The 20,843-nt window shown below is 49.6% G+C and overlaps 1 pseudogene; it reads left to right on the top strand.

Moving 5' to 3' along the window:
- Nucleotides 1-1,670: 1,670 nt before the first annotated feature.
- LOC142008339 (small ribosomal subunit protein eS7-like) lies at nt 1,671-18,516 on the top strand (annotated as a pseudogene).
- The last annotated feature ends 2,327 nt before the right edge of the window (nt 18,517-20,843 follow it).

The following is a 20,843-nucleotide window of genomic DNA, read 5'->3' as shown; positions in this document are numbered from 1 at the left end:
TTTCCGTATTCACTTTCTCCACACCATTCATGATTTTATATACCTCTATCATATCGCCCCTCAGTCTCCTATTTTCTAGACTGAAAAGTCCCAGTCTCTCTAGCCTCTCCTCATATGGGACCCATTCCAAACCCTTAGTCATTTTAGTTGCCCTTTTCTGAACCTTTTCTAACGCCAATATATCTTTTTTGAGGTGAGGAGACCACGTTTGCATGCAGTACTCAAGATGTGGGCGTACCATAGTTTTACATAGGGGAAGTAAGATATTCTTTGTCTTATTTTCTATCCCTTTTTTAATTATTCCTAACATCCTATTTGCTTTACTGACTGCCACTGCACACTGTGGCTACGTCTACACGTGCAGCCAACATCGAAATAGCTTATTTCGATGTTGCGACATCGAAATAGTCTATTTCGATGAATAACGTCTACACGTCCTCCAGGGCCGGCAACGTCGATGTTCAACTTCGACGTTGCTCAGCCCAACATCGAAACAGGCGCTGCGAGGGAACGTCTACACGTCAAAGTAGCTCACATCGAAATAGGGATGCCAGGCACAGCTGCAGACAGGGTCACAGGATGGACTCAACAGCCAGCCGCTCCCTTAAAGGGCCCCTCCCAGACACACTTGCACTAAACAACACAAGATACACAGAGCTGACAACTGGTTGCAGACCCTGTGCCTGCAGCATAGATCCCCAGCTGCCGCAGAAGCAGCCAGAAGCCCTGGGCTAAGGGCTGCTGCCCACGGTGACCATAGAGCCCCGCAGGGGCTGGAGAGAGAGCATCTCTCAACCCCCCAGCTGATGGCCGCCATGGAGGACCCAGCAATTTCGACGTTGCGGGACGCGGATCGTCTACACGGTCCCTACTTCGACGTTGAACGTCGAAGTAGGGCGCTATTCCTATCTCCTCATGAGGTTAGCGACTTCGACGTCTCGCCGCCTAACGTCGAAGTTAACTTCGAAATAGCGCCCGACGCGTGTAGACGCGACGGGCGCTATTTCGAAGTTGGTGCCGCTACTTCGAAGTAGCGTGCACGTGTAGACACAGCTTGTGTGGATGTTTTCAGAGAACTATCCACTATAATTCCAAGATCCCTTTCCTGATCTTTTGTAGCTAAATTTGCCCCCATCATATTGTATGTATAATTAGGGTTATTTTTCCCAATGTGCATTACTTTACACTTACCCACATTAAATTTCATCCATCTAGTCTGCCTTCCTCTATCACACATATGTAATCGGGAGGTGCTCAGTTACATATTTCTCTCAGCATCTGCTAGTTAAATGTGGTGTAAAAGTAAAGTAAACAAGGCAGCCATGAAATGGATTAAAAACTGGCTAGCGGAGAGGTCTCAAAATGAAATTGTGAATGCAAAATTGTCATCAATTGGATCTGTTTCCAGTGGGGACCTTCAGGGATCAGCTTTTTTGGCCTACGCTACTTAACGTTTTTATTGATGAGCTGGAAGAGAACATAAATAATCGCGGATAAAGTTTTCAGAGTCTCTAAAGATTGAGGGAGTGGTAACAATGAAGAGAAGGGCCACTGAGTCAGAGTGGCGTGGCTTACATTGCAAGCTGGCCACAAGCGGTGGACATTTTAATACACCTAATTGTATATGTATCTATCTAGGGCCAATAAATATATATGGGTTGTAGCACAGTATGGGGGACTCTATCCTGGGAAGCAGTGAATCTGAAAAAGATTCAGGAGACACGGTGAATAATGAGCTGAACGTGAGGCCTCACTGTGACTCTGAGGCCAACAGAACTAATGTGATCCTGGGATGTATAACAAGGGGGAACCTGAGCAGGAGCAGAGGTTAATTCATTTCTGTGTTTGGCTCTGGGGCTTCGATATGGTGTCCAGTTCTGGTACCTCCAGTTCAAGAAGAATATTGATAAATTGAAAAGCTTCAGAGAAGAGCCACAAGGCTATTGAAAGGATTAGGAAACCATCTCACAGTGTCTGAGTTATTTGAGCTTAACAAAAGAAGCTTAAGGGGTGACTTGATGGAACAAGTACATATAGGTATATGGAACAAATATTTAATAATGGGCTTTTCAGTCTTACAGAGAAAGGTCTAACATAATCTAAGTTCCAGGCAAATTCAGACTGGGCATTGTAGTAAGAGGAAGGCCAAAGGCCAAAGAGCACAGGTCTGGTTTGATGCCTGAGGCCCAGCAACAATGGAAAAAACATGGCTCAAAGCAAAGCTAAACTGTGAGCAAGAGGCACCTCTGCTCGCAGAACTTGGCTCAGACAGGGCTAAGTGTACAAAACACTAATCGGTAATTGTCCCAGGTACAGAACAATAATTGGTACAAGTGGGAATCACAAGATCTCACCAGTTCATTAAAAAAGACCCTGGTACCTCCTCCTTACAGATGCAGACCCACGTTCAGGAAAGGGTCTAAAATGGCAGCACGATGGATAGAGATGATCTAACCAAACCACAAGGGTAGATGGGTGGTATCTACGTAGCACCAGAAGTTGGTAACCTGACAACATCAGAGGGTGGTAACCTGATACATCAGCAGTGAGCTGCGCTTTGTACCTGTATATAATGTGATGTCTAGGGAGGACCATCTTTGTCTGAACTAGGGAGGCAGTGGAATTTCCACTGTCTGTGTCAGTCCATTGCAGCACGTGCATATGTACAGGGTATCAGTAGAGTATACTGTACCTAACAACTGTTACTTGTACCTTGCTTAGCAGTAAATCCTGGCTGAGTGCCTTCGATCCTTACCTGGTCTGTGGTTTTTGGGAAGCTTCAGCTGCAGTCAGTGGGCCCGCTTCATAGAACACACACAAATACACACGCACTCACTCACACACACACAAGCAGCCTTCTGGTTATCATCAACGGAGCCCAAGACCCATGAGGACACAATGGCAGTAAATCTGTCGAACTACAGACACATGATGCTCATTTTTAACAGTCAGAATAATTAACCATTGGAACGATTTCTCAAGGGTTCTGGTGGCCTCTCCGTCACTCACCTCTTTTAAATCAAGATTAAATGTTTTCCTAAAAGATCTGCCCTAGGAAGTTTTGAGGAAAGTTCTATGGACTGGACTACGCAGGAGGTCTGACTAGATGATCACAGTGGTTCCTTCTTACTATAGAGTATATACATCTCTGGATGCAGACACAAGAGGGATGCCTCAGCTCAGTGAAATCAGGAGTGTAATGTTAGAACTGGTCAGCAAATTTAATTTCTATCACAGCGAAAAGTGCTATTTCAACGTTGGTTTTCATCCTGAACTGGGATAAAGAGCCAATGCAGCGCATTTTAACAACCCTCTCCCAACACTTTGCAGCCTCCAGAAATCACCAGCTCCTCCCTACAGAGCCTCCAGTGGATCTCGCTGCCCTGGCTCATCACAGCCCCTTCCCAGTTCACACATCTACTATGGTGTCCCCAGCCAGTCCAGCAGAGCAGCTCCTTGGCTTCTTCCCCTACCTTAGCTAGCCCCCACAGCAGCATCCCCCCTAATTTTTTCCACCCATGGGTGAAACAAATTTTGTTATCTGCCCCCAGGCATGTGCCGATGTGCACCACCAATAGAAACACAAGCTGCTGGCTGTCGATGGCTATTGGTGTTCTTCTAACCAGGTGGGTGATTGTTGAAGCGCCCCTGAATCTCTCCAGGGCGGCCACCCAAGCACTCAGCAATCAGGGAACACTGCCCACAAGCAGGCACATGGCCCTCATGCCCCAGCACTGACTGGAGCCAGCTACCACTCCTCCCAAGCCAACAGCAGTAACTGCTTCCTGCCAGGCTAGAGATGAGGGCTGCCCGCAAATTGTGTCTCTGCAGGGCAAAGCTCCCTTGAGCAGATGAACGGAGTTCTGCTTCTGATGTGTCTCCCTAATGGACCAGTGGGTAACTCGAGCAGCCTAAGAATTAAGCACACGATGGAAAAATAAAGTTTGTTGGTGTGATTAAGTAGCTGGGGACCTTGTTTCCTACCCAGCACAGTGTGTCTTCAATGTGTAGGTCCAACCACAAGCAGCCTGACCAACTCCTGCTCCTCCTCTCTGCCTCACCACATGACCCCAGAATAAAACAAAAGTGTTACAGGGAAAAACGTCCCCAAGGCTCTTCATCAGTTGCTCTTTATTTGCCTTAATTGCAGCTCCAGGGAAGATGCTTCCCTCCCGTCCATACAAAATGTTCCAGCCCAGGGAGTAAAAAGCTCTAGTCAAAGCAGGGCACATTCCTCACTGTTTGCTGCTCACTCAGGAGAACTACAACTCTCAGCAGGGCACTGCTAATCCCCTAGAAGGACTGGGCAGCTAATCTAGCGGTGCCCAGGTTGAGTGCCTGCTCAGCAGAGCTGACAGGGGCTGGCAAAAGTCAGCTTGCCCCGGCTCTGCCCCTTTGCTAGCCTCTTTCTCTCGCCCTGCTTTGCAACTCTGACTCCTGTTTTACCCTTTCCCCGGTAGCTTTTAAAGCCTTGGCACAGACTTCTGGCGGCTCAGCAGAGCAGCGGTTTGGAGGGGACTAACTGATGAACAGAAGCGCAGTGTGTCTAGGGGACCAAAAGCGAGAGGTAGCTGCCGGATTACTGCTGATGGCAAAGAGTCTCAGGGGGCTAGAACAAAAGGTAAATGCCTGACGGGGAGGTTTAGTTTTTCCCCTGGCTGACACAGAATTGCTGAGCCGTCTTTTGTGTCTTTCTACAGGCCAAGTGCCATCACTAGAAATGGAATAAACTAGGGTAGCCGGGTCCGATAGGAATTCAAAGATGGCTGCACTTTGGTTGTCATCTTCCCATAGTCGCCACATAGTCGCAGGCACTTTCAGCCCCCCCGCAACCTCTGGTCTAACTGAATGCCCTCCCCCAGAGCCAGGTACTCTCAGCCTCACAAATAAATGCCCTTCCCCTCTCCCTCCCCTTGGGGCAGGCACCCTCAGGCCTGTACACCCCCTCTGCTCTAACTGAATGCCCTCCCCCACAGCCAGGTACCCCAGCCCCTCCCAAAATAAATGCCCTCCCCCTCCCCCAGGACAGCGACCCTCCAGACCCATCACTAACTGAATGCCCTCCCACACAGCCAGATCCCCCAGGCTCTGCATTCTAATTCAAGGGGTAGCAGAGTAACGTGCGTGCAGAGCAGGCCGACAGCACTCCCCAACTGCAGCTCTCAGGAGGAGCTGCATTTAAAGAGCCGCAGGTTGGCTGCCCCCCGCATTGGCCACAACACAGCGTCCTATTCGCCACATGTGGCGAGCGTCGAGCGTATCGCACCCAAGGAGCTAGGGAGTCGCGAGAGTGTGTTTGATGTGTGGATGTGTTACTTGACCATTTCTGGTCAATTGTCGATGTTCAGTCTCCTGCTTTTGGGCTGTTCCAGGAACAGATTCAAACCTGTCCTGTGGGTTGGGGGCGGGTAGCAGCTGTTTGTTACTTTAAACCCAAGCCCTAGTGACACCATGGTCACGGCCAATGAATTCACATGTGACAGCGATATTTACTGGTGAGCCGCGTGGGAAGCCTTTTCTTTAGCATCTGACGCATCTAAGTTGCCCCATGTTAAAGTAGGGTGACCACACTTTCCAATGCTAAATAAGGGACACCTGGCCCCGAGAGATGGGGAGCTGCCGTCCCCCATCAGGGCTCCCTGGCAATGGGGGGTTCTGCCCCATGATGGGACATCAGGGATGGGAGTTTTGCAGCCTCCCGGCAGGGTGGGCATCCAGGGAAGAGGGCAGCTGCCCTGCAGCAGTGCTCTTCGGCAGTGGGGGCTGCCACCAGAGGCATGGGAAGCAGAGGGACGCAGCAGCCACCCCACAGCAGGGCTGTTTGGCAGTGGGAGCTGCTGCCCCAAGGCACAGGGGATGTGGCAGCTGCCCAGTGGCAGGGTTCCCCAGCAGCAGGGGCTGCCACATCAGGCAATGGGGCAGCTGCCCCTCAGAGGAGCTCCCTTGCAGTGGGACCTGCCACCCGAAGGTGTGGGGCGCTGGGGAAAAGGAGCCTGGCAAAGTAGCAGACAATTTGCCTATTTTCTTTAAAAAATCAGGATGACTGTGAGACAGCTCAAAAAATGGACGTCCCAGTAAAAGCAGGACACATGGTCACTTTCTGTTAGAGACACTAAGCCTGTGTTTATTTTAAAAAATGCCCGAAAATAGTGGGCCCAGGCTGCCCTGATGAGGTCATATGGGGCAGCTCATGTCCTAGTTGTGTTTGTGGGTGTGCAAGTCTGTTTATCTTTTGTAGCTTATCCAATAGTTTTCTAATGCTCAGACATAGAGCAGTTTCACTCTGATCACAGCACGGAGTACCAGTATGTTCCTTTATACCAGGGGTTCTTAACCTTTACTGCAGCCTGCAGCCCTTTGGTTCTCAAAATATGTCCTCGCGCCCCTAATCAAAAATCAAATAGGTTCTTGCACCACTTATCAAGGATGGAGATGGGAGGGCCTATGTACTTTTAAATGCATATTAAGATATACTTGGAAATATGCATCTCCTAGAACTGAAAGGGACCTTGAAAGGTTACCTGATCTAGTCCTCTGCCTCCTTAGCAGGGCTAAGCACCATCCCTGACAATCTATTTGCCTCCCATTTCTAAATGGCCTTCTCAAGGATTGAGCTCACAACCCCGGGTTTAAGCAGGCCAAAGCTCAAGCTACTAAGCTATCCCTTCCCCTGAATGCATTAAATATTTGCATTTAATGTAAAATACATTTACTGTAAATAGCTGTAAAATAGTTTTATGTTATTACTCACCACAAATAATAGTACAGTAGGCATACAAAACTATGCAAGTGCTACTTTGTATATTTCTTTGTATGTTACAATAATAGTTAAAAATGTAACTATTATTGTAACACAGGTCTGATGAAACAAAAGTATTTGTACTTATGAGCTGGTGCTTAATTTGTGTTATCGATGATTTATCTTCTAAAAAAATATGGCGTGATTTGTACCCCCAAAAAGGGCATCACACATCCCCAGGGAGTGCATGCACCCTGGGTTACAAACCACTGCTGTACACTATTTATTTCACTTGCCACCTTCCATTTACTGCCACTCCATGAGCTCATCAGTATTTTGAATATGCAAAGTTTTATTGTTAGTGATGAGTTTTTGTTGGCTAATTCATAAGGTCTCTCCCCCAGAGGAGCACATAAGCATATACTTAACTTGAAGCAAAGAAGTCCCATTGGCTTCAGTAGCACTGCTCACATACTTAGGGGTTTATTTTCATTGGAAACTGACCAGAAGAGCTATAGCCGTATAAACATGCAAATCATACCAGGATAATGTCACTTGTATTCCAGAACAGGAGTAGCCACAAAAGAATATACACTAGCCTAGCTAGTAGGGTATAAAATTAAACTGCTCTAGTTCTACCTCTCAGTTAGCCCAGGTAAACAAATGTTTAAAGATCAGCATGTGCCAAGGTGCTTTGCTGGATCAGGACCATGTAAGCCAGAGGTCAACAACTTTTCCTAGGCGGAGTGCCGAAATTTGACCTTTTGACCTCCAGGTACAGTCCGAGCGCCAGTGATGCTTTTTAAAGTCACTAATAGTCCTACTTACAACAGCTTCACTAGTAAATAAATGAAGAGGCAGAGCTTTACTGGTTAGGTGGTGGTTGGTAGCATTAGCTGGTCTTTTGTTAATCCACAGGTGGCCTGGCTTTGAGCAAGCTCCCAGCTGCATGGGGGAGAAGGGGTAGGGCTGAGAGTTGCTTGCCGATGAAAATCAGCTTGCATGCCATTCCCTGCACCCATGCCGGGGTTGCTGACCCCTGATATAAATTAAGTACTATGATTATGTTGTGAAGCAAAGTGTTTGCAGGTGTTTGGGTTTTAAAGCAAGAATCAGTTTTTTGGGCCAGCATCACAATGCATCGTTGTGTTTTAAGTTGTCCTCATTCTTCATTAATTATTACCCTTTGTCATTATCATCAGCTCTCTTGTGCTGCTGTTGCCTTTGCCCTTTCTGACCCTGAAATCCCTGGGGCTGCTCATGGGAATAAAGTAAAGCCCAGCTGTGCATGTTTGCAGGAATAGGTTCTAACTCCTCACCCAGAAACATCACTCCAGGCAAGGAGTGCTGCCGCCCACAAAAGCAGGACAGTACGATATTGTTTTAAGCCATATGTGAACTCTTACGTGGCACTGACTGTGTTCTTGGTGTTAGAAGGGGCCAGAAACAAGGCAGAGCAGCGTGCATGTAATCAGGCCTGTCACAGGACACTGGAACTGGTAGGGGCCTTGAGAGGTCATTGAGTCCAGTCCCCTGCCCTCATGGCAGGACCAGGCACCGTCTAGATCATCTCTGATAGATGTCTATCTAACCTGCTCTTTAATATCTCCAGTGATGGAGATGCCACAACCTCCCTAGGTAACTTATTCCAATGTTTGTACAAAGAGAGATCTGGGTCCTGGGCCATCCTTACCCACACGCAGAATATGCAGCTATGTAGGGCACCTGAAAATATAGAGCATGCCTGGGTCTTAATGTCCACACATCTACCTCTTCCTCTCCCTTTTAGGGGGTTCTCTGGCGTCCAGAGAGGATCTGGTTAGAGAGAACGTGACACAGCCGGTCAGATCTATTCGCAGAACACTGAGCCTGTGAAAGAGTCGTTTGAGTGGTAATGAAGCCATTGAATGGGCATTTGCTAACCCCAGGTATATACTGTCAATTTCTGAATTTGCAAAATTTGCTTAAAAATATTTCATTAGTTTGTTACTGAAGGTTATAATATCACAGCTCCAAAAATCATCACACACGCCTCTCCCCTGGGCTGCTGTCAAGCACAGGGACACCCTTTAATAGTACTGAATAGGGCCCCCATAAATCCTAGAGACGTCCCTGTTTGTGTCCCACCTGTGCCTTTGCAGTATCTCTATATTGTTGTAATTGTGTACAGAACAGAGAACACAGCAAGCATTCAGTGCAGTGCAAATCTATGTTACACCAGCTGCCGCTGGTTCCTAGGAACCAGATGCAGACAGCAACCAGCAAGGAACTGGGACCCAAGCCACTTCCCCTTTCCTCTGGTGAGGCCTCCATACTGGCCTGGATGCACTGGGGCTATCCTCCTTTGTCTGGCTACTTTGCTAGCAGTAGAGAACAAAGTGGCCTTACCACACCTGTGCTGTCCTGTTTAAGTACTCATCTGCCCTGAAAGAGGCACGGTTCCAGAGGCATCCATGTTCTAGCACATGCATTTTTTGGCCCCTTAGCAGTGTTAGTGCTTTAATCCAATGGTTCTCAACCAGGTGTGCATGTACCCCTGGGGATATGCAGAGCTCTTCCAGAGGGTATTTCTCAACCTTTTTTATGACTAAAAAAATTAGACTTATTATGTTCATCTACTTTTTTTATTTATCCTTTTTGCTCAATGATGGCAAGTTTATTGCCTGTAGGCTATTTCTTCCAACCAACCAGTTAACAATTAAGTTGTGTAAACAAATGTGTTGCAATGGTAGAAAAAAAATTGTGTGTCTGAAGATTGTGGGCACTGAAGCCTTTTTTTTTTTAAAAGAGGTACTTTATAAAACAAAGGATGAGAAACACTGCTTTAATCCATAGGCCAGTCAAGACCTAGGTTGTAGCACTTTTCCTTCAAACCATTAGTCAACCTTGTTTCCACCCTTTTAAAATGTGCTTTTTGTAGCATCATTGTAACTACCCTCAGGCAGGCTCAAACCTGGGACCTCAGGACAGGCACCTTCACAGCTTGAGCTAAAGGCCAGGGAGCTCTCAACTTAAGCTGTAGAGGACACTTATTCTTTCACTGTGGTCTCAATGCAACTACATGGGACATTTAACCACACATAGGTGTGTGGGTTACACAATGAGACCCTAAAAAACCAGTGGTCTGAATTCATCCTTGATTTGAGTTTGGCTTTAACCAGCTCCAAAGCCTTCCACTTAAAATGGGTGAACAAAGAAGATTGCACAGTTGCCTTCTGGCATGAGTCACTGGTCGCACACTTCCGTGTGTGCAAGTGTTGGTGCCAGAGAGAGAAAAGAAACGGCAAGTTGCAGAGCCTGTTACAATGTCGCATCCTGCTCTTCTCAGATCAGCAGGTCAGAGCAGGAACCGCCAGGGCTGGAAACAGGCCGTGAAAACAAGCAGTCCTCATGCCTGAAAACGAGCTAAGGGACAAAGCTTCATTGTAACAGTGATGGGATATAGCCTGGGTGTGAATGGGAATTAGAGAAGGCTGGGGCTATAGCAGAAATTGTCCTCTCTGTCGTTGATTCTGGACACGTATCAGTTCCATACCGGTGTGACTTCAGGAGCTTCTTTGGAACTACTCGTGGTGGAAGTGATTCCGAATCAGGGACTTTGTCTTCACTAGTAAATAGGGATGTCCTGGGGGAGTACATGGATGGCTGAGAAATCCAGACCTGTGGTTCTAGCAATAGGCTAGAGTTCCAGGCTCAGCTCCCAGTCCTGCCACACACATGCTGTGTGACTTGTGACTGCACTGAAGCCAACACCCACTGGCTTCTATAAGGCCAAGATTTCATCTTTCAATCTTTCTGTGACTCTATTCTCTGCTTGCCTTGTAGGGACAGTGATGTCGCCTTTCTCCCATGCTTGGCCTGTGTTGTTGAGCTCACAGATGGGGGAGCACAGGCAGCAGGAGCACAGATGAACCCCCATGGTCAACAGAAAGTCAGTGGCCAAGATGGAGCTAGAACCCGGGAGACCTTGTCCCGTGCTCTGATCATAACAATGCCCCCAGCCCCCTGGGCTTCAGCTTCACTATGATCATTCCACAATTTTCTCCCAAATTAACACCTTGATTATGACTTTTCTTCTGTCATCTTCCTGAGAACTAATACTTGATTGTATCTGATATTTCATCCAGCAGATGAAAAGCCAATGGTTCCAAGTAAGGAGAAGCACTCAGAGAAGTGGACTTCAAACAGGAGCTCCCTCAGGAAATGAAATGAGGAAGGGGAAGTGGGAATGTACCGATGCGAGGCAGAAATCTCTCTGAGTCAGGATAAAGCCGAGAAAGAACAAAAACCGAGCCGGAAACAGATGTGACACAACCATTCCTTGCAAACGAAGCTTCCATGATGGCCCAGCAGTCTGCTCTGCCAGGACAGCCTGGGCGCAGAGGGGTGTTACAATGGAAATCTTTGAAGTACCTACATGGGAGAGACTGGACCCATGCACCGCATGTGGGAAAAACGTTGATTAGAGAGTAGATGTGACAGACCACCAGAGAACCCAGCACAGCAAGTGTGATGGAGATGAGAAAATCTTCAGCACCAGTGGGAGCCAGGCTGGACAGCCAGGAGAGAGAGCACATCTGTATGGCAAATGTTGGAAACGCTTTGTCAAGAAGGGCAACCCCACAGCCCACCAGAGACCTCTCAGGAGACAGGGGCCAAAGGAACCTGGCGTGTGTGAGGGAAATCCAACCTCAGCAGGGGAGCTCACAGCCCACAAGAGACCCCTCAGGAGACAGGGCCCAGAGGAACCCAATGGGTGTGAGGGAAACCTGGCAGGAGAGCTCACAGCCCACCAGAGACCCCTCAGGAGACAGGGCCCAGAGGAACCCAGCGGGTGTGAGAGAAATCTGACAAGCAATCTCATAAGACACAAGACAAGCACCACAGAAGTGGGACAATCCCCCAAACTGGAAGTTGAGGAAAGCCACCTGGGAGGGCTCTCCACCCTGAGGGGAGGCCTGAGGAGAAATCAGACTCACACATACTCTGAGTGCGGCAAAAAGTTCAGCAAGAAAGGCAACCTCACCAAGCACCAGCAGACCCACCAGGAGAGGACATATCAGTGCCTCCAGTGCCAGAAGAGCTTCTTGGTGAGGGCCCAGCATGAGAGGATCCACACGGGTGAGCGGCTGAACCAGTGCACCGAGGGTGGAAAATGATTCACCCAGAGGTCCAACATTGTCATCCACCAGAGGATCCACACAGGGGAGTGGCCCTTTGAATGTTCCTACTGCAGCAAGAGCTTCATCGACAAGTCACAGCTCCTCATGCACTGCTGGACTCACCTGGGGTACCAGCCCTTGGCACGTGCAGAAAGGGGTTCTGGCAGAAGATCCCCCTCACCAGAAAGCCCACACCAAGGAGGCGCCCTACACCTGTCCTCGGTTCAGCGAGAGCTTCAGCCAGCAGGACAACCTCATGCGGCACTATGCATGGGAGGGACTTGAAATATGCACCAAGTGTGGGACAGCTACAGCGCCATTGGGCACCCGAACAGACACCCACTGAGCCACGCGGGGGAAAGGCCCCATGTGTGCTCCATGGGCAGGAAGAACTTCACCAGCTGGCACCAAGTGACAGGCTGTATGCGGTAGTCACCACAGAAAACCTCACCATGGTCTATCAGATAAAGCAGGTCCCCCTATAGCACTCAGGGCAATGTGGGTGAAATTTAGTAACTGCAGATTTCCACTGTATCACCTGTCAGAAGTTCTCCTAACTTCCCCAGGGGCTGCTCCCTCTCTCCAGCTGCCAGGGAGCATAAGGTACTTGAAAATCCAGCAGAGAACAAAGAACATTGGCTGAGTTGTTGACACTGTTTTAATTTGAGTTTTCCTTGCCTGGTAATAAAATCTAACAGGACATCAATATGTGCATTGCTTTTGGCGGGAGAGTTAGAGGAGGATGGTGAAGGAGCTGACTGGATGTAGTAGACTGTGTACGCAACCTTTTCTGCAAAGGGCTCAAGGTGACACTCTGCAGTCTGTTAGAAAACATATTGGTACCTGGATACCGAGGCTGCATGGGATGCTAGGATAGGGGTCAGGCCTGGAGTGACTGAATGTTCAGCCTCATGCTGTGGCTGCTATCCGAGTTACCATCTGAGCATACAGCCTCCATTCTGCATTGGCAGAGAGGTTCTTGGGCACATTTCCCACAGTGCTTCCTTGGTACAGGGTGTCTGTTTAACATATGGTGTTAGCTTCTGGGCCCATCGAGTTGGTTTTCATTTGTTCTTTGTGTCATTTTCCATGTCGCCTGCACCTGCTACAAACCTTATAGTTCTGGCCACTCTCCGGCCACATGTGAAAACAGCCGTCTGTCTGTCCCTCAGTTCAACAATGCATGTCCAGGCCTCGTTACCATCTGCAGTTTGCATATGCAAATATGCACCTCATGGCTGTTTCTGCCTAGCCCTGAGACCCAAACAATGCACACGTGCCCTTTAGAAAACCCCACAGAGCTATGGGCACCCAGGCTACTTGGGTGTACCCCAAAACAACATTTAAAAATCCCTTGATCCCCACAAGTTCTATCTGAGCCCCTTGGATGTGGGCCCAAATTCTACTGGTGCCTGCCCTGGCTTTTGAAAATTGGCCAAAGTTCTCGGCAAGAGAGCTGGGATTAGAAATCTGCAACTGTCAGCAGCTAGCTTGCTATTCATTCCACTGACCCTCACTGCCTGTAAAGCATGGAGGAGGAGTCCCTGATTAGTCCTCTCTTTTCATTAAAATGCCTGGCAAGCAGCTGTCACAAGGTCAATGATTTTGCTTCCCTGCACTGATCAGGAAGTTTGTTGCCTTTGGGGTCTCTGTGTTCTTATAGGAGCTGAGACAGACTGACACCACAGCGATTTTCCAAACAGGCCCTCATGACAGGTGACACACTATTTATCTTTGTGCATCTTTTGTTAATCCTTAAACCTCTCCTACAACCAGCATCGTGCAAACCTCAGCTCATGCTACTCCACTTGCATGCTCCCCTCTTTCTAATAAACACCCCCACGTTATATTCTTAGGCCTAGTCTTAAATTTCATGGTGTGAACACTGGTATAGTTACAGCAGTATGACTTGGTGAGGAGGACGCAGTCATATCAGGATAAGCATGCTGTAGACTGGATAGCTAATCCCATAGGCAGCAACCGCATCTGCCCCAGGGAGTGCTGTGCTAGCACGACTATATTGCTACAAAATCACGCCCTGTCCAATACAGTTATACGGGTATAACTGTCTAGAGTAGCCAAGGCTAAATGCAGCTCTTGCTGGTACCGCCTGTGCTGTGTCTAACTGTGACCCAGGGAGATAAAAGGTAGCCTCAAAACGTGCTGGCTAGCTTGAAACAAAATGGGAAGAACCGAAACTTCATTCACAGCCCCTCCTCCAGGCACTCGGTGTGAACGCTTGTCTGTGTCTGCTGCAGCATGGCTGAGAAGTCAGCAGAGAGGAAGGTAACAGCTTAGTTCTTCACTTTCTAGGCCGGGGTCAGCAACCCCTGGCACTGGTGCCAAGAGCGGCACATGAGTTAATTTCTATCGGCACATGAGGCAGGAGCCCAGCCCTCCTCCCGTATGCAGCCGGGAGCTTGCTCAGAGCCATGGTACCTGTGGATTAACAAAAGACCAGCTAATGCTACCAACCACCTCCTAAACGGTAAAGCTCTGCCTCTTCCTTTATGTAGGAATGAAGCTGTGATAAGTAGGACTATTAGTGACTTTAAAAAGTATCTCTGGCACTTGGACTGCACATAGAGGTCTACAGCTCAAATTTTGGCGCTCCGTCTCAGAAAGGTTGCTGACCCCTGGGCTAGGTGTTTTCTCATGCTGAAAACAGGTGCACAAATGCCACTTAGCTCCGGTTCCAAGTCTGGGCGCATTCTACCGGAGCCTTTAACATGGGCATTGCCTACCGTGGAGATTTGCCCTTACACAGCTGTTAGTGGTCAGGGTGGAGAGTTAATGCACCAACGCAAACCCCAGGCATAGTCAGGCGATGCTACTAGTTGTACCCCAGTCATTTCCCCAGAATGGGACTGTGCCCTGAGGCACAGGAAGGCCGTGCTTACGTTACAAGGCAGCACCATACAGCAAAAGAGGTGACAGCACATTCCAATGAAGCCAGCACAGGGGTCAGCAACCTTTCCAAGGCAGAGAGCCGAAATTTGACCTTTGGACCTCTACGTACAGCCGGCGTGCTGGTGATCCTTTTTAAAGTTATGCGAGACGGTGAGGCCGGAGGAGTGAGCCCAAGAGGGAAAAGCAGGGCTGTGCTGAACTGGCAAACAAACAGAGTGGGAGCAGCTGGGCACCAGGCTGCCCTGGCTCAATCGGGGCCAGCTGGTCCCACTTCAGACTGCCTTTAAAAACCCCTGTGCCCAGTGGGAGGGGAGGCTGTGTGAGGAGAGCATAGGAGGTGAGTGGAGAGAAGCAAGGGGAGTTTTCCAGGACCAGCAGAGGAGGGCAGGAGTTCTCAGCAGCAAGGAGCCAGGGCCCCTCCCCATGTGGCCTTGAGATTTGGCATGAGGCTGGAAAGAACTGATCGCACGGGGGCAGCCGATCCAGGAGGGGGAATGTGCTGCTGTTGCCGCTACCTGGAGGAGGTACGGGGGATTGTCTGGGGAAGTGGCCCAGGGAGAAGAGCTGCAGTGCGCAGGGCGAGGGGACCCCTTCCCCCCCAGTAGCAGCCATACAGGGTCCCTGGGCCAGAACCCGGAACAAGTGGGTGGGGCCCAGGTTCCCTCAGACTACCGTCCACCCTGCCATCCCAAGAAGGGCAGCGGCATCCTGGCCGTGGGGCCAGTGGACTGAACAGAGGCCCAGAGCCCAGGAATGAGGTTAGCCCTACCACAGTCACTATACTCCTGCTTGCAACAGCTGCATCAATCAATAACGGAAGAGGCAGAGCTTTACCATCTAGGTGGTGGTTGGTGGCATTAGCTGGTCTTTTGTTAGACCACGGGCAGCCTGGCTTTGAGCAAGCTCCCGGCTCCATGGGAGAGGACCCCTGCGTGGGGGTTGTTTGCACCTGATCTAGGCTATGTCTTCACTTCCCAGAAGATGAGTGCTGATGCCTGGTGAGGGTGCATTAAACTGCACTATCAACCCCAGTAGCCCTGCTGCCCCCACCTCCTGAGATCACTAGGACTTGAAGAAGTGACCCAAAAACCCAACAGACACTAACCTTGGCTCAGAATACACAACAACTGCACCGATTGACTCAGTCGTCAAGTCCAGTCCCCTGCCTTCTTGGCAGGACCAAGCACTGCCTCCCCCTTTAAAAAAAATCTATTTGCCCCAGGTGCCTAAATGGCCTCCTCAGGGATGGAGCTCACAACACTGGGTTTAGCAGGCCAATGCTCAAACCAGTGCTGGTGGGACAGAGCTGCACCTACCCCACAGCACTCAATGCTATCCAGAATGTGCAGTGTGGGGCTCTGGAAGCAATTTAAAGGGCCTGGCACTCCATTGCTGCTGCTGTAGTGGCAGCCAGGAGCCCTGGGGAAGTTACCCTCCTCCCCACCAATCAGCAGACCTGCCTGAGGCCATTACATGCTAGGAACAGGACCAAGGATTTCTGAGTCCTAAGTCAGCAGCCGGGCCACTGCTAGTCACCAAGTTACATACATTAAAAGCAACCCCCCCCACTTAGGTCTTTCTGGCCATCAAGCCATGTTTGAAGCTGTAATTACACAACCCTGACTCACAAGAATGGTAATTTACACCCCTGGGCCCCCCCCCGCCATCAGTGGACTTCAGCATTACAAGGGCCGAGCGTCCAGGAATCACACATTGGGCCTCAAAAAATCAAGAGATGGGCTTAAAAAAAATCACACGATTTTGAAGAAGAACAACAGGCACTTTCTATCTGCCTTCTGGTTTCTGGGCCTACTGGTCACGCTTGCCTCTGGCTTGCCGCAGCCACCGGGGGACGAGACACTGACTCAATGGAAGCTCAAATCCTTTTGCAGTCTTGCAGTTTCCCTGGGGCTTAAGAGAAACCTCAAATTTCATGTGCTCTGTGCTTGTCCGGTGCAGGGCCGGGCTTGAATGGATAAGGCCCTGCTCCTGCAAACTCAGCCAGGTGTCTAACCTTACACACGTGACTCATTCCATTGCACTGATTGGGCTCCCTCAGGGGTGAGCAGCTCAGCCCAGGAGCAGGTCCTTGCCGGGTGTGGCCTGGCGCTCACCAGGGTGGGCAAAGGAGGCAAAATCACGTCTGCCCCGATTGGCTTTTCCATGCAGGACCTGATCCAAAGCCCATCGAGTCCCCTGGGAGTCTTTTCATTCACTGGGCTTCGGAGCAGGCCCGGAGGGAGCAGCGTGGGCTAGTGGGCAGAGCGTGGCACTAGGACTTCGCCCCTTGTAAGAAATGATGCATATGTGGCACTGGGATGCAACGCCCCAGCATCAGCCAGTGGGCACAGGACCTGGGCTCTAGGTGGTAGTTTTCCCATCGCCCAATGGATAATCTGCCCAGCTGTTGTCAAGTGCTTTGAGCTCTAGGGATGCAAAGTGCTGCATCAGACCAAGGACTAAGCCATGTGACCAATGATCCCTCTCATTTTTTCCATTCCTGGACATGATACATTTTGTTATGTGCACCAAGGCACACGTGGACATGCACCACCAGCTGCTGCCAGCAGTGGGTGCTCTGCTAATCAGCTGGGAGGCACCTGAGTCTCTCCTTGGCAGCTGCCCAAGCGCTCAGCTTACAGGGAACACTGCAGACATGACTTTGATGGGATTACACCTGGGAGTTAGCCCCACACCTATATGAAAGGCCAGGCAGGATCGCTCCCTCAGATGGAAAGAACTAAATTCCCTTCAGCCCGGATGGCGCCGTCCTCTGTCTTTTCCCCAGCACTGGGGTTGAACAAACTGATTTGCAAACAGGGATGAACAGCTTCCCACACAGTGACATTTTTCACACCACTTACCTGGCTGAATCAGGCCCCTGTGTCACCCCAAGCTGCACACAGCTCACACAAGAACAAGACTGTGAAGCCCAGTGGTGAGAAACCAGATGGATTTGAGTCTGGGACGTCCCACACTCTTCTGGAGTTGGAGATGAATTCTGACTTCAAAGCTCAGCTGAGAAGGTTGAATATCACAGCAGCAGAGGAAACTGAAGTTGGGGGTGGTAGCAAAGCAATCCTAATCTTTATACCAGTCCCTTGGCTGAACTCTTTCCAAAAGATCCAGGTCTGACTCCTTCATGAGCTGGAGAAGAGATTCAGTAGCAAGTCTGCGGTGTCCATCGCTCAGAGGAGGATTCTGCCACAAACAAGAAAAAGCTGTACAAAGACCAAACCGAAGATTCCCAGGAGCCATACACTTCCTGTAGGATATGAAACCATTCTAGAAGAGCTGGTCTTCCCTAGGGGGAAAAATATATGGAGATACACATCTTGTAGTACTGGAAGGGATCTTGGGAGGCCAGCAAGTCAGTCCCCTGCCCTTTGGGCAGGACCAAGCATGCTCCTTTAGGTTTTTTGTTTTGTTGGCCCCAGCTCCCTAAATGGTGCACTCAAGAATTGGATTTGCAACCCTGGGTTTAGCAGGGCAATACTCAAACCAGTGAGCTATCCCCTCACCCCTGTAGGGCCAGGAATCCCTGTGGAACTGGATGGCTGCAACCTCATAAAGGTCCATATGGATACAGCACAAAAGAACAATGCTGAAGACAAGGTGGAAACATCTTCTGGTGCCTGCAAGAAGCTCATTGGCAAAGCTGTTGGAGTTCCTGGAATGCCAGCTGGAAAGTGCAGGAATGACTGAATAAACAGTTAAATAATGTGTGTATCTCAAGCCATTTCATTAAGTTACATTTCTGTAAAAGCTACAGAAAGAGAAATTGACTTGGAGACTGATTACAGAACCTTTTGGTTAACTGAGTTGCAGCTATTAAAGGAGGTATGAACTCCTGTCCTTATTACATAATAGTAAGTAGGTAAGAAACTTGGGTTTCTAGTGGACATGCCTATATTCTAAGGCAGTGTTTCTCAACCAGGGGTATGTGTACCTTTGGGGGTACACCGAGGTGTTCCAGGGGGTACATCAACTCATCTAGATATTTGCCTAGTTTTACAACAGGATCCATAAAAAACACTCGTAAAGCCAGTACAATCTAAAAGTTCACCCAGAAATGACTTGTTTCCACTGTTTCATATGCCTTATGCTGAAATGTAAGTACATTTCTATTCCAATTCATTAATTTGGAAGTGAGATGGTAGAAAATCAGCACATTTTCAGTACCCGTCTGCTGTGATATTTTTGCGCCTTTTTCTATGTAAGTAGTTTTTAAGTGAGGTGTAACTTGGAGGTGTGTAAAACAAATCTGACTCCTGCAAAGGATGCAGTCATCCGCAGGGTGACCATGCATCCCGGTTTTGGCAGGACTGCCCTGTATTTTGGGCGCCAGAAAAGCATCCTGACTTAGTTGAACAAAGGGGCTCATTGGCCCCATATCCAGCCCCCAGCTGGCACTCAAGTGCAGCTTCTCCCTGGAAAGCACATACTCACAAGCTCTCCTGCCATACCACAGGGAGCCAGCAGGGGGTCCTGCAGAGGGAGAGGTATGTTGAGGCGTGGGGAGTGGCTGCCTCGTCCTTCCCAGCTCCCTGGGGCATGGGGAAGCTGGGACCCTACCACAATGGCTGCTGCCCACTTCCTGGCTCTGTGCACCACGGGGAAGCCTGGCTGAGCATGGCATGGAGCTTGCTGCTCAGCTCCCAGCACCTTGTGGAAGCCAGAAGAAGCACCGAAACAGCTGCCACCTCCTTTCTGGGGTCTTGAGGTGTGGCGCAGCCGGGAAGGCCAGCTGGGGTGGCAGCCCTTGGCAGCCTCAGCCGGGGAGCTGCCCCCGCCCGCCTTGTCTCCCTGCCCCATATTTAGTCCATGCCAAGACCTCAGATTACTTTAGGGTGGTGTTTCTCAACCGGTGCTACACATCCGCTCACGGGTACAGGAGAGAAGCCTGGGGGTACTTAACAATTTTTTTAAAGGGGAATTTTATTAAAAAAAAACACTTGAGAAACACCGTTCTAACTCACATAGAAAGCTGTGGTAGGCAGGGAAGTGAACGAAACGCAGGCCTGGACAAAAAACCCCTCTGGAGGAGGAAGAGGTCCGTCTGAGTTGTAGAGAGAAACTGAACCTTATGAAAAAGAAGTCCTGTGGCACCTTGTAGACTAACAGATATTTTGGAGCACAAGCTTCTGTGGGCAAAGACCTACTTAAAGACCCACTTAGGTTGCTTAAAATGATGCTGCTGAGAGCCCCCACTGCCTGTGCTGAGTTAGCACAGACTGGCCTTCTTTGCCCCAGTCCTGTTGTTGCTACACACCCCTTGAAGGTATATGTGGATCAAAGGATCGGGGCCCTTTTCCGGGGGAGCTGAGCAGGCAGCCAGCAGCTGAGACTGGAGCTTGGATTTATTTTCCACTGAAAGAATTCACATGCTAAACACATTCAGCACCACTGAAATGCAGCCACCTCTGGGGTGGAGAGGAGCAGCCAGCATGCTGCTCATAAGTTCTGAGAGGAAAATTTGGCTCAGGTCACCTCTGTCCTTCTGTAAAGTGCCAGGGGTCCTTTCAGGCCATGCAGAGCCCATGGACCCCTGTTTTTAAGGTCTCACCAGGAAAGTCTGCAACAGAGGAACCTGCAAGACCCTCAGTTAATCTGAACGGGCAGCGAGACAGATCAGTGCCTGCACGAGTGTGGGCGGGGTTCCTTGCCCATGAAATAGGGTGACCAGCCATCCCGTATTTGGCGAGACGGTCCCATATTTCAAACTCTATAAAGGCATCCCGACTTATTTTTAAGAAGGGATTAATTGTCCTGTATTTGGGCCCTCCCCCAACAGCTGCATAGCTGGGAGAAGACAAGGGGGAATGGGCTTTGAGTGTGCCTACCTGCTGACAGCTGTGGGCAGCTAGGCAAGCTAAAAGCCTTTTCCCTGCTTTCCCCCAATGGCACAACTGTCAGAATGACAGCTGCACCACTGAAGGAAGGCAGAGAGAAGCAGCCAGGAAACTGACCAGCCATGGTGGGCTGGTCAGTTTCCTGGGTCCTGCAAGCAGCAGGGAGATGGGAACCAGGCT

This window comes from Carettochelys insculpta, chromosome 2 (assembly GCF_033958435.1).
Source record: "Carettochelys insculpta isolate YL-2023 chromosome 2, ASM3395843v1, whole genome shotgun sequence".
In the NCBI taxonomy this organism is placed as follows: domain Eukaryota; kingdom Metazoa; phylum Chordata; order Testudines; family Carettochelyidae; genus Carettochelys; species Carettochelys insculpta.
Note: the sequence above shows the minus strand (reverse complement) of the source record. Positions and strands in the feature narration are given on the sequence as shown.